Source organism: Coregonus lavaretus (genome assembly GCF_964263955.1).
Source record: "Coregonus lavaretus genome assembly, chromosome: 7".
Lineage (NCBI taxonomy): Eukaryota > Metazoa > Chordata > Actinopteri > Salmoniformes > Salmonidae > Coregonus > Coregonus lavaretus.
Genome location: NC_139994.1, coordinates 19827953 through 19840648, shown reverse-complemented (window position 1 = coordinate 19840648; position 12696 = coordinate 19827953).

Here is a 12696-nt window from a genome sequence, read left to right as displayed (position 1 = left end):
CACTACCGTTCAAAAGTTTGGGGTCACTTAGAAATGTCCTTGTTTTCGAAAGAAAATCATTTTTTTTGTCCATTAAAATAACATGACATTGATCAGAAATACAGTGTAGACATTGTTAATGTTGTAAATGGCTATTGTAGCTGGAAACAGCTGAAAACTGTTGTGCTGATTAAAGAAGCAATAAAACTGGCCTTCTTGAGACTAGTTGAGTTTCTGTGGCATCAGCAATTGTGGGTTCGATTACAGGCTCAAAATGGCCAGAAACAAAGAACTTTCTTCTGAAACTCGTCAGTCTATTCTTGTTCTGAGAAATGAAGGCTGTTCCATGCGAGAAATTGCCAAGAAACTGAAGATCTCGTACAACGCTGTGTACTACTCCCTTCACAGAACAGCGCAAACTGGCTCTAACCAGAATAGAAAGAGGAGTGGGAGGCCCCGGTGCACAACTGAGCAAGAGGACAAATACATTAGAGTGTCTAGTTTGAGAAACAGGCACTCCGGGATGCTGACCTTCTAGGCAGAGTTGCAAAGAAAAAGCCATATCTCAGACTGGCTAATAAAAATAAAAGATTAAGATGGGCAGTCTGAGATATGGCTTTTTCTTTGCAACTCTGCCTAGAAGGTCAGCATCCCAGAGTCGCCTCTTCACTGTTGACGTTGAGACTGTTGTTTTGTGGGTACTATTTAATGAAGCTGCCAGTTGAGGACCTGTGAGGTGCCTGTTTCTCAAACTAGACACTCTAATGTATTTGTCCTCTTGCTCAGTTGTGCACCGGGGCCTCCCACTCCTCTTTCTATTCTGGTTAGAGCCAGTTTGCGCTGTTCTGTGAAGGGAGTACTACACAGCGTTGTACGAGATCTTCAGATTTCTCGCTTGGAATAGCCTTAATTTCTCAGAACAAGAACAGACTGACGAGTTTCAGAAGAAAGTTATTTGTTTCTGGCCATTTTGAGCCTGTAATCGAACTCACAATTGCTGATGCTCCAGATACTCAACTAGTCTCAAGAAGGCCAGTTTTATTGCTTCTTTAATCAGCACAACAGTTTTCAACTGTGCTAACATAATTGCAAAAGGGCTTTCTAATGATCAATTAACCTTTTAAAATTATAAACTTGGATTAGCAAACACAACGTGCCATTGGAACACAGGACTGATGGTTGCTGATAATGGGCCTCTGTACGCCTATGTAGATATTCCATTAAAAATCAGCTGTTTCCAGCTACAATAGCCATTTACAACATTATTAATGGCTACACTGTATTTCTGATCAATTTGATGTTATTTTAATGGACAAAATAATTGCTTTTCTTTCAAAAACAAGGACATTTCTAAGTGACCCCAAACTTTTGAACGGTAGTGTACATACATTAGACATAACGGCTATACATTCTGAGATCCTATTTGTGGTTACTTCTGTAGTCAGTCTGTCAGGGCAAGTGAGTACAGGCCAGTCTAACTATAGCCCCGGTGTGATGTGAGACGTTAAGGAAGTCTGGTGATCGGCTGATGGTATGAGGCAGATGGACGTTGCTGTGCTACTGGTGTCAGACTGACTCATTGTGGGTTGAGGAGTCGTCTGACTCCTTATGGTCGTAGGTTCAATTCCCGCAGGGTTCCCATAAGAATTCACTGTCAGAATGCAGCGTGACTCAAGGCAGAAAGTAGTGTGTTAGAAGCCTCTTGTTGTCTTCTGTATCCTGATTTTGGGTTTATGTCGCAAGTCTGTCAATGAGAGACTTGCCTAATATGACTCACTTGATCAGACGTTTTTAAAACAACGTAGAATGGCTGTGATGTGGTTTTGCATGTGTTTTCTCACTGTCAGTTCATTTTGACAAAAGATTGTCAAAGACTCCAGTCCTCCAAGTCATAGACTGTTCTCTCTGCTACTGCACGGCAAGCGGTACCGGAGCGCCAAGTCTAGGTCCAAAAGGCTCCTTAACAGCTTCTACCCCTAAGCCATAAGACTGCTGCATTGTTGAATAACGGCTTGTAAGTACGCATTTCACGGAAGGTGAAACCTGTTGTATTTGGCGCATGTGACAAATAAAACTTGATTTGATTTTACATACCTGAAAACTTGAAATCTCACATATGTTTTGGGAGACTTTTCTTTTCTCTATGATAAACTACCTGATTTAGTCAAGGGTCAACATACGTTACCTAAATTACATTCCCATAACTACTGTCTGGAATGTCTAAATCCAGATTTAGGGAATAACTTGAAAGGAAATGGGTCACCTCAAAACTTTGATGTCTAGACTAGAGTAGCATCCTCTGTTCCAATTGGCAGAAGGTAGACCTTTTTATGTGAGTGTTCTTCAGTCATTCTTTCAGAGTGGAGGAAGGGGAATCTGGAGTTTCACTTGTTACAGTGAGGGATGGGGCTTGTTCTGTTACCAAATACATAGAGAGCTGTAATGCATGCTGATAGGAGGAAAAACACTGCTTAAAGACTGAAAAGTTTTCACTTTTAAATTATTCTTAGATTAAATTAATTAATATTAATAGGAATCTACTGCACACCTGACAAAGTAGCTAAGGTGCAGGAAGATGATAGAATTAACTTAAGGCCTAAATACACAGTACCCAAAGTGTGGGGTGGCTGTTTCAGAAAATATGGCATATTTTAAATCTCATGAATTTGCTGTTGTCAATGTAAACATCCGATTACTGCTGCGGTTCTGTTTGTGAGTTCTGTTACTAATCAATGCCATTGTTTGGACTAGATGGAGCTGTTTCAGTGGTCATAGATGAAGCCAATGTATCCGTCTGATGAGACCTTGATAATAATCCCTGAATGCAGGTCATTTTCGCATAGCTTTACATAGCTATTGTGATGCTCAAATATGATTATGTCACCTGAATATGCAGACATATCTCATCCAAAATATGAGATTGAATAGCCTATGTCAGAATATCTACACTGGTTAAACGTCACAATTTTTTTTACACATTCTAATGTGACCATGTTGGCATTTAAATGTATTACCAGCATCATCTTTTTATAAAATATGTTTTGGTCCATAATATACTTCTATGTTTATCCTCTGTTATGTACTGTACATACTGCCTGCCAGGGTACTTGGCATTGTAACTGGCTTGTTGCTTTGAATACCAGATGCTGTGTGAAGTAAGATGCAGTGGCTTTTCTATAGTAATCTCCAGGTGATAAGCACAAGTAAACACACAACTTAACACTGTCACGTCTGTTTTCACTCCTTCCTGGGCTGCTCAAAAGGAGTCAGGGGTTAAGAGGTCAAAGATCAGGGGTCAGAGGTCAAAGGACAGTGTTCTGGAGGTTGCTCACTGCCATTCTCCTGATGGTCTTTCTGGACACTTCCAGCGGGTTCTCCGGTAATTCCGGCCTGGGGTTCTTCCTGGAAGCCTTCTCCAGTATGCGACTGGCCTCCTTCAGGATTTTGTCAGATCCTTCTCTGTCTCTGCCCTCTGAGCTTTTCCCTGCTGGACACCTTGGGCCAGCTTGGCCTCTTCCCCAGGTAATCCTCCTGTTGACATGTTAGATTTGCTCTGATCCTCTTCGAGGCGCTCTGCCCTCTTCAGACGCAGCCTCCTTCTGCCTGTCTCCTGCTGGAATGTGCCGGTCGCTTGGCATGCGCTCTCCTCGCCATGTGGTGCTATCGCCTGCTGAGCCTGAGCTTTGGCGCTGGAGGGGAGAGAGGCAGAGGGAGTGGCTGGTTTGCTGCTAGGGGCAGGAGGAGGGCCTTTAACGGTAGTACCAGAATCTTCTGAGAGCCTGTCTCCTGTCTGTCTCTGGATTGGATTGGCACGGGCAAGCTGCGCTCTCAGAACCTTCTGCTGTCGCTGGACTCTGGGTGCTGTTTCAGTCAGAGGCAGGGGATGTGGGGCTGAGGTGGAGACACACTCTGCCGTACCCTTAACCAGTCCTGGTCCCTCTCCTCTCACACCACAGGCCTTCACCTTCCTGGGGCAGGGTTGGTCGCCCACCGTAGTGTCCAGTTTATGGGCAGCAGCCTTGGCCTCCAGCCCAATTCCCTTCATCTTCTGTCTCTGGGCCTCCTGTACCTCCATGGGCAGCTCCAGAGGGGCCAGCTTCAGAGGCCACCGCAGGGGCATGTTCTCCCCCTCCCTCTCTGGGGACAAGCCACGCAGGGGAGACCTGCACCTGAAGGAAAGAAAGAAAGAAAGAAAGAAAGAAAGAAAGAAAGAAAGAAAGAAAGAAAGAAAGAAAGAAAGAAAGAAAGAAAGAAAGAAAGAAAGAAAGAAATCAATTAATTAATTAACACGTTTATTTTTGTTGACAAATTTAAAAAAACATATATGTACAGCTGCCTCAGCCAAATGAGCCAACAGTACATAATACATACCCGACCAGGAGCAAGGAGTCCCTCTGGGTGGCAGGGCCCTCCTGGCCTGGCGTGGGTAGCATGGCGGACCCTGGCATAAGCCGACCCACCATCACCACCACCTCCTCCTCTTCCCCTCCCTGTGTGGCTGACAGTTGGAGGCCAGGTGTTTTGGAATCGCACATATTTTTAGATGCCAGCAGGTGGTTCTGGCCGGTGAGATGCATCATGGTATTTCCAGCCTGAGAGGTCAGCAGGTCTTCTGGTCGGGGCAAGCCCTGCGACAAAACACACATCACTCACAAATTAAAATCACTCACTCGCTTACATTACATAAATATCTAACACAGCCAATCAACACTGAAAAGCCTTCAGATTAAATTATAGCAAAGTATTGAATACTTACAAAGTAGACCTGTCAATACTAAATACTGTATAATCTAAAGGTATTGTTGAACTGTCTGCTATGTAAACTCATTGTATACGTCTTGTTGAGACCAACATTCCACATTCCACTAATCAGAATAGCAATTTCCTGAAGATGACAGTAGTTCATGTAAAGCTAGTTCACAGCTCTCCTGTGTAACTGTATATTACAGGAACTGATGCAATCACCAACCATTTCTTCCTCTTCTACATATTCTCCTGAAAAGGTTATAGACCACATATACAGTGAGGAAAAAAAAGTATTTGATCCCCTGCTGATTTTGTACGTTTGCCCACTGACAAAGACATGATCAGTCTATAATTGTAATGGTAGGTTTATTTGAACAGTGAGAGACAGAATAACAACAAAAAAATCCAGAAAAACACATGTCAAAAATGTTATAAATTGATCTGCATTTTAATGAGGGAAATAAGTGTTTGACCCCTCTGCAAAACATAACTTAGTACTTGGTGGCAAAACCCTTGTTGGCAATCACAGAGGTCAGACGTTTCTTGTAGTTGGCCACCAGGTTTGCACACATCTCAGGAGGGGTTTTGTCCCACTCCTCTTTGCAGATCTTCTCCTAGTCATTAAGGTTTCGAGGCTGACGTTTGGCAACTCGAACCTTCAGCTCCCTCCACAGATTTTCTATGGGATTAAGGTCTGGAGACTGGCTAGGCCACTCCAGGACCTTTAATGTGCTTCTTCTTGAGCCACTCCTTTGTTGCCTTAGCTGTGTGTTTTGGGTCATTGTCATGCTGGAATACCCATCCACGACCCATTTTCAATGCCCTGGCTGAGGGAAGGAGGTTCTCACCCAAGATTTGACGGTACATGGCCCCGTCCATCGTCCCTTTGATGTGGTGAAGTTGTCCTGTCCCCTTAGCAGAAAACACCCCCAAAGCATAATGTTTCCACCTCCATGTTTGACGGTGGGGACGGTGTTCTTGGGGTCATAGGCAGCATTCCTCCTCCTCCAAACACGGCGAGTTGAGTTGATGCCAAAGAGCTCCATTTTGGTCTCATCTGACCACAACACTTTCACCCAGTTCTCCTCTGAATCATTCAGATGTTCATTGGCAAACTTCAGACGGGCCTGTATATGTGCTTTCTTGAGCAGGGGGACCTTGCGGGCGCTGCAGGATTTCAGTCCTTCACGGCATAGTGTGTTACCAATTGTTTTCTTGGTGACTATGGTCCCAGCTGCTTTGAGATCATTGACAAGATCCTCCCGTGTAGTTCTGGGCTGATTCCTCACCGTTCTCATGATCATTGCAACTCCACAAGGTGAGATCTTGCATGGAGCCCCAGGCCGTGGGAGATTGACAGTTATTTTGTGTTTCTTCCATTTGAGAATAATCGCACCAACTGTTGTCACCTTCTCACCAAGCTGCTTGGCGATGGTCTTGTAGCCCATTCCAGCCTTGTGTAGGTCTACAATCTTGTCCCTGACATCCTTGGAGAGCTCTTTGGTCTTGGCCATGGTGGAGAGTTTGGAATCTGATTGATTGCTTCTGTTGACAGGTGTCTTTTATAAAGGTAACAAGCTGAGATTAGGAGCACTCCCTTTAAGAGCACTCCCTTTAAGTACCTGTATAAAAGACACCTGGGAGCCAGAAATCTTTCTGATTGAGAGGGGGTCAAATACTTATTTCCCTCAATTTATAACATTTTTGACATGCGTTTTTCAGTATTTTTTGGTTTTTATTCTGTCTCTCACTGTTCAAATAAACCTACCATTAAAATTATAGACTGATAATTTCTTTGTCAGTGGGCAAACGTACAAAATCAGCAGGGGATCAAATACTGTTTTCCCTCACTGTAACAAGCAATGTCAGATATTTTCACTGCATGTGTACACTAATAGCCATCATACAGTGTGTCCTATTGCCAGTGCACCAAATTTGAGAGAAATAAACTTTCTGTGCATATGGAACATTTCTGGGATATTTCTTTCAGCTCATGAAACATGGGACCAACACTTCATATGTTGCGTTTTATATTTTTCTTCAGTATATATACAGTATCTCACAAAAGTGAGTACACCCTTCACATTTTTGTAAATATTTGAGTATATCTTTTCATATGACAACACTGAAGAAATGACACTTTGCTACAATGTAAAGTAGTGAGTGTACAGCTTATACAACAGTGTAAATTTGCTGTCCCCTCAAAATAACTCAACACACAGCCATTAATGTCTAAACCACTGGCAACAAAAGTGAGTACACCCCTAAGTGAAAATGTCAAAATTGGGCCCAATTAGCCATTTTCCCTCCCCGGTGTCATGTGACTCGTTAGTGTTACAAGGTCTCAGGTGTGAATTGGGAGCAGGTGTGTTAAATTTGGTGTCATCGCTCTCACACTCCCTCATACTGGTCACTGGAAGTTCAACATGGCACCTCATGGCAAAGAACTCTCTGAGGATCTGAAAAAAAGAATTGTTGCTCTACATAAAGATGGCCTGGGCTATAAGAAGATTGCCAAGACCCTGAAACTGAGCTGCAGCACGGTGGCCAAGACCATACAGCGGTTTAACAGGACAGGTTCCACTCAGAACAGGCCTCGCCATGGTCGACCAAAGAAGTTGAGTGCACGTGCTCAGCGTCATATCCAGAGGTTGTCTTTGGGAAATAGACGTATGAGTGCTGCCAGCATTGCTGCAGAGGTTGAAGGGGTGGGGGGTCAGCCTGTCAGTGCTCAGACCATACGCCACACACTGCATCAAATTGGTCTGCATGGCTGTCGTCCCAGAAGGAAGCCTCTTCTAAAGATGATGCACAAGAAAGCCCGCAAACAGTTTGCTGAAGACAAGCAGACTAAGGACATGGATTACTGGAACCATGTCCTGTGGTCTGATGAGACCAAGATAAACTTATTTGGTTCAGATGGTGTCAAGCGTGTGTGGCGGCAACCAGGTGAGGAGTACAAAGACAAGTGTGTCTTGCCTACAGTCAAGCATGGTGGTAGGAGTGTCATGGTCTGGGGCTGCATGAGTGCTGCCGGCACTGGGGAGCTACAGTTCATTGAGAGAACCATGAATGCCAACATGTACTGTCACATACTGAAGCAGAGCATGATCCCCTCCCTTCGGAGACTGGGTCGCAGGGCAGTATTCCAACATGATAACGACCCCAAACACACCTCCAAGACGACCACTGCCTTGCTAAAGAAGCTGAGGGTAAAGGTGATGGACTGGCCAAGCATGTCTCCAGACCTAAACCCTATTGAGCATCTGTGGGGCATCCTCAAACGGAAGGTGGAGGAGTGCAAGGTCTCTAACATCCACCAGCTCCGTGATGTCGTCATGGAGGAGTGTAAGAGGACTCCAGTGGCAACCTGTGAAGCTCTGGTGAACTCCATGCCCAAGAGGGTTAAGGCAGTACTGGAAAATGATGGTGGCCACACAAAATATTGGCACTTTGGGCCCAATTTTGACATTTTCACTTAGGGGTGTACTTACTTTTGTTGCCAGCGGTTTAGACATGAATGGCTGTGTGTTGTGTTATTTTGAGGGGACAGCAAATTTACACTGTTATACAAGCTGTACACTCACTACTTTACATTGTAGCAAAGTGTCATTTCTTCAGTGTTGTCACATGAAAATATATACTCAAATATTTACAAAAATGTGAGGGGTTTACTCACTTTTGTGAGATACTGTATATACCCAATAAGATACAACACAACTAAGAAGGGGATAAGTAGGTGATGATGATATACAGCTATAATACTTACAGGTTTGGCAAATTCCTCTTGCTTGAATTTTTGCCGAATAATTTCTTCCCTGCGAGAGCCCATGAGGAAAGGCTGTTGTTGTGCTGTGTATAGCACTGGACTGAAGGTAGGGGATGGGATGACACTACAGTAAAAGGCAGGGCAAGTAGGTTTTAGTTGCCTGCTGACTGGCTGTGAGGTCATTAGGAGGATTAGGGTCAGCAGGCAGCAAGGCCATCTGTAACGATCCCAAATCCAGCTCAGAGAACCATGAATCCAAATGGTAGTTTTCAATGGCGCCACATGCCAATGGTGCCACATGCAGCGTAGTTATCAAGTACTGTTTTCATTATTTATTATTGACTGTAGCCTTTTGACTAGAAAACTACATGAAATCGATGGCATTTTGTTAAAACCTCATTTAGGAGTGAATCATAATGAATGGGGACTGGTAGTTTTGTGTTGTCACCGCTAGATGTCGCCACAGGCCACTGAACTCTGTATCTGAACTGTGGATCTCTCAGTCTGTGGTCATCTCACTGCATCACTGGATAGAAGTCAAGTAGTGATTCCAGAGATATGGAGTTTGGAGAACTTCAGAGGAAGCTAGTGACTGTACCTGATCTTGTCTGTCAATATATCAAAATAGTTTAGGGCTTGATTCAATCTGTATCGCTGAAGTTCAGAGTTATAGCGTGCTTGAAATGTAAAGGTAATTTCCGATTGAGCCGAGGTATGCAGAGTTTACCGTGAATGCAGTGTCTTCGAACGCAGGAACATTGCCTTTAGGCTACATTTCAATCACGCTGTAACGCAGAATTTCAGTTCTACAGATTGAATCAAGCCTTTAGTTAATTTCTACATAAACGGATAGAGAAAGATTAGTTTGCTATCTGGCAGCAGGCTATATGCTGTACATGGGAGTAATATAACAAAAGTGACTGTGATCTTGTTGTGATAGGTAGCCTATTGCATATGCCATGCACTTACCTACTCACATTCCATTCCTGTGTAAATCTATTTGGACAGGTTAGATTAGATGTGAGACTAGTGTGCTGCCTGCAGGAGTTCCTGTATCTCTACATCAGTCTCAAACAGCAGCATGTTTGTATATTATTTACCTCCAGTTACCCAACTGCCACTTTTATTCATTGTCAACAAGGTGGTGTAGATTTTTGCAGGGGCTTAGGCATGGGTGGGCGCAGGCCCACACACTGGGGAGACAGGCCCACCCAATCAGATTGAGCTAACTTTTTCTTATGCTGTACTTGTCAGTGTTCCAAATGGCACATTATTTGTCTTTTTACCTAAGCACAGTACTTGACTTGGGCAGGAGCTTACCGGAACTGAGTACCGGCACTAAACATTTTCTTCTACTTGAGTTCCTGCACCTCCTATAGAACATTAGCTCAAAGGTATTGAGGAGCTCCTGCACCTAAATATAAATGGTACCAGCACCCAAAATGAGTACCGGCACCTATTTGAGTCCAAGTCAAGCACTGGCCTGAACATGCATACACAATCAGATAGAATTCATAGCAAGCAGTATGGAGGGGCTGAGAAAACAAAAGGGATATACACTGAGTGGACCAAACATTAAGAACACCTTCCCACAGTTGTGTCAAGTTGGCTGGTTGTCCTTTGGGTGGTGGACCATTCTTGATACACACAGGAAACTGTTGATTGTGAAGAACCCAGCAGCGTTCCAGTTCTTGACACAAACAGGTGCGCCTGGCACCTACTACCATACCCAGTTCAAAGGCACTTAAATGTTTTGTCTTGCCCATTTACCCTCTGAATGGCACACATACACAATCCATGTCTCAATTGTCTCAAGGCTTAAAAATCCTTATTTAACCTGTCTCCTCCCCTTCATCTACACTGATTGAAGTGGATTTAACAAGTGACATCAATAAGGGATCATAGCTTTTATTTGGCAGATGCCTTTCAGGACACTCAGGGACATCTTACATAAAATCTAGTGCTGTACATGAAACCTATTTAATTGAAGCCTATGTAACGAATTTGAATTACACTTGATTATTTACCAGGAGAAAAAAACTATAAAAAGTAATGGGCGGGTTCTGGCACGTGTCACTGATACCATGAGCAGTAAACCATAGCTATCGCTGTGTAGGCTAGGCTACACTGTGTAGGATACTCACCGTTAGCTACTGTAGCTAGCTAAGGCTCACTAGTCAACTTGGCTAGCAAAAACAAGTCAAATGGCCAAATAAAGCTCACTGTTATATTTTTTCAAGAGACCTGTATAGAAGACGATGTTGGAGTATTTGCCAAGTTATTTGATATCAGTGATTTCGCAATGAAGGGCCTCCAGTCCCTCTCAATATTAATCACTGATTGCATTGATCTAACCCAGGGCCTTAAAGACAGTTTCAGTACATTCAGAGACAATGATCAGCACTACAACAATGTTTTTATTCAACACTTTTAAAGATCTCGACTAAGAAAAGGTTGGTGACCACTGTTCTAGTCTATATAGGCTATGGCTGCCTATTGTGATTATTACTGTTATATCAGGGCATTATGTTCTAGTCTCATAATCTATGAATTATAGGCCTATGGTTTATTATGTGTGGGTCTATGTGAGTCACATGTTAAATGCAATAGTTATGGATTTACGTAGGCCTACAAGACTATTTGGTCTGTAATGTGAATCACATGTTAGTTGTGTGCGATCGATTAAAGTGGAGTATAGGGTAGGGTAGGCCTTTATGATCATTTAATTACGATTTGAGTGCCGAAATATTGTCCCACCTACATTTTTGCTGGCCCTTCCATTAACAGATTTTTTTTTGTTTTCATGAATTCTCACATCATAGTGGTTTTCAGAATGCTGGTTTTCTTTGAGGCACTTTTGCTCCCAAACCGTCTCATTCATATGCCATACACATCTTCCATCTTCCCTGTTAGTCCTTCGTGTATTCACCATCTTCCCGAATAATCCTACATAAAATAACATTAGAGTCTGCTGCACCATCCGCACCTGCTTGCTGATATATAGAGACCCTCCTCCGTCCATCCAGAGAAAACCCTCCTCCGTCCATCCAGAGAAAACTTGGCTCTGCTTAGATGATCATTTGAGCTGTGGTGAAATTACAGGCTTAATTTTGAACGGAGAGCACCAAAGCCACCGCCCCTCTAGGCTTTGAACAGAGGGCCACGACGCAACAAAACTCCAACGCCCCTCCACCCAGGCTGTTCTTATTGTCCTCCTCCGTCCCTGACGTCCGTGGCTCTGGCAGTGTAATTAGCATGGCGTGGGATGAGGGGGAAGACAATGAGAACAGAGGCTGAATAAATAGGACTGCAGTGATCACCACGCTCTGCTCTGCTCTGCAGAGATCCCACCTACTGAAAAGGGCAGGGGAACATCCAGCGGTAGAACACACAAGCGTTTTCTTGAGCACTGCCCCCCCCGCATCTCTATGCCTAGACTTTGGCTTAGTGGGCTAATGTGCTCTTCTAGTGTGCAGAAGACCTGGGTTTGAACCCCTTCCGTAACACCACACGCAAACACACAGTACAGTATACATTTATATGCATCTTTCCCAGGCATTGACAGCTATTTCCAGATATAGACTTATAGTGCAATTTACAGCCTATATCTGCCATCATTACACACACACACACCTTCACTGAGTGAATATGAGTTCTCAGTCTGTCGCTGTGGTTCATTTACATTTCACACCAAGCTTGGGGAACTTTGCTGCTGATTTCTTTCTGTGTAATAAGGTGACTTTTTCAATACTTTTCCACCCATCTCCTCTACACCCAGACATTGTATTAGACAGGTATCGGCCTCCTGTGGCATTTCAGCACAACAGTGAATCTCTTTAGGGTTTGGTGTGAATTAAAATCAATTCGATAGTTGTCTTGTCTTGTGCTTTAATTATGAGTACACACAGGTTTATTCCAGTTCATCTTTATAATCACAGAAAGGATAGAGAGGGATAGAGACTTAACTAAGTCAGTGAGTAAGATCCTCGCTCACATTGTTATCCAGTCTAAATCATATTCCTCTCTGGGACGGTTGCCTCTAGGTCATTCTGAATCGGAATGTAAAATTCAATCTTATTTGGCTTGAAGTGTCCTATATTTTGATCAGTGTAGACGTCTGGGGTCACTCTTTCCGGGCTAGAGATGTTCTCTCTCTTCACATGTCCTTAAGCCAACACTAAAATGACTTTTTAAGCCCCACT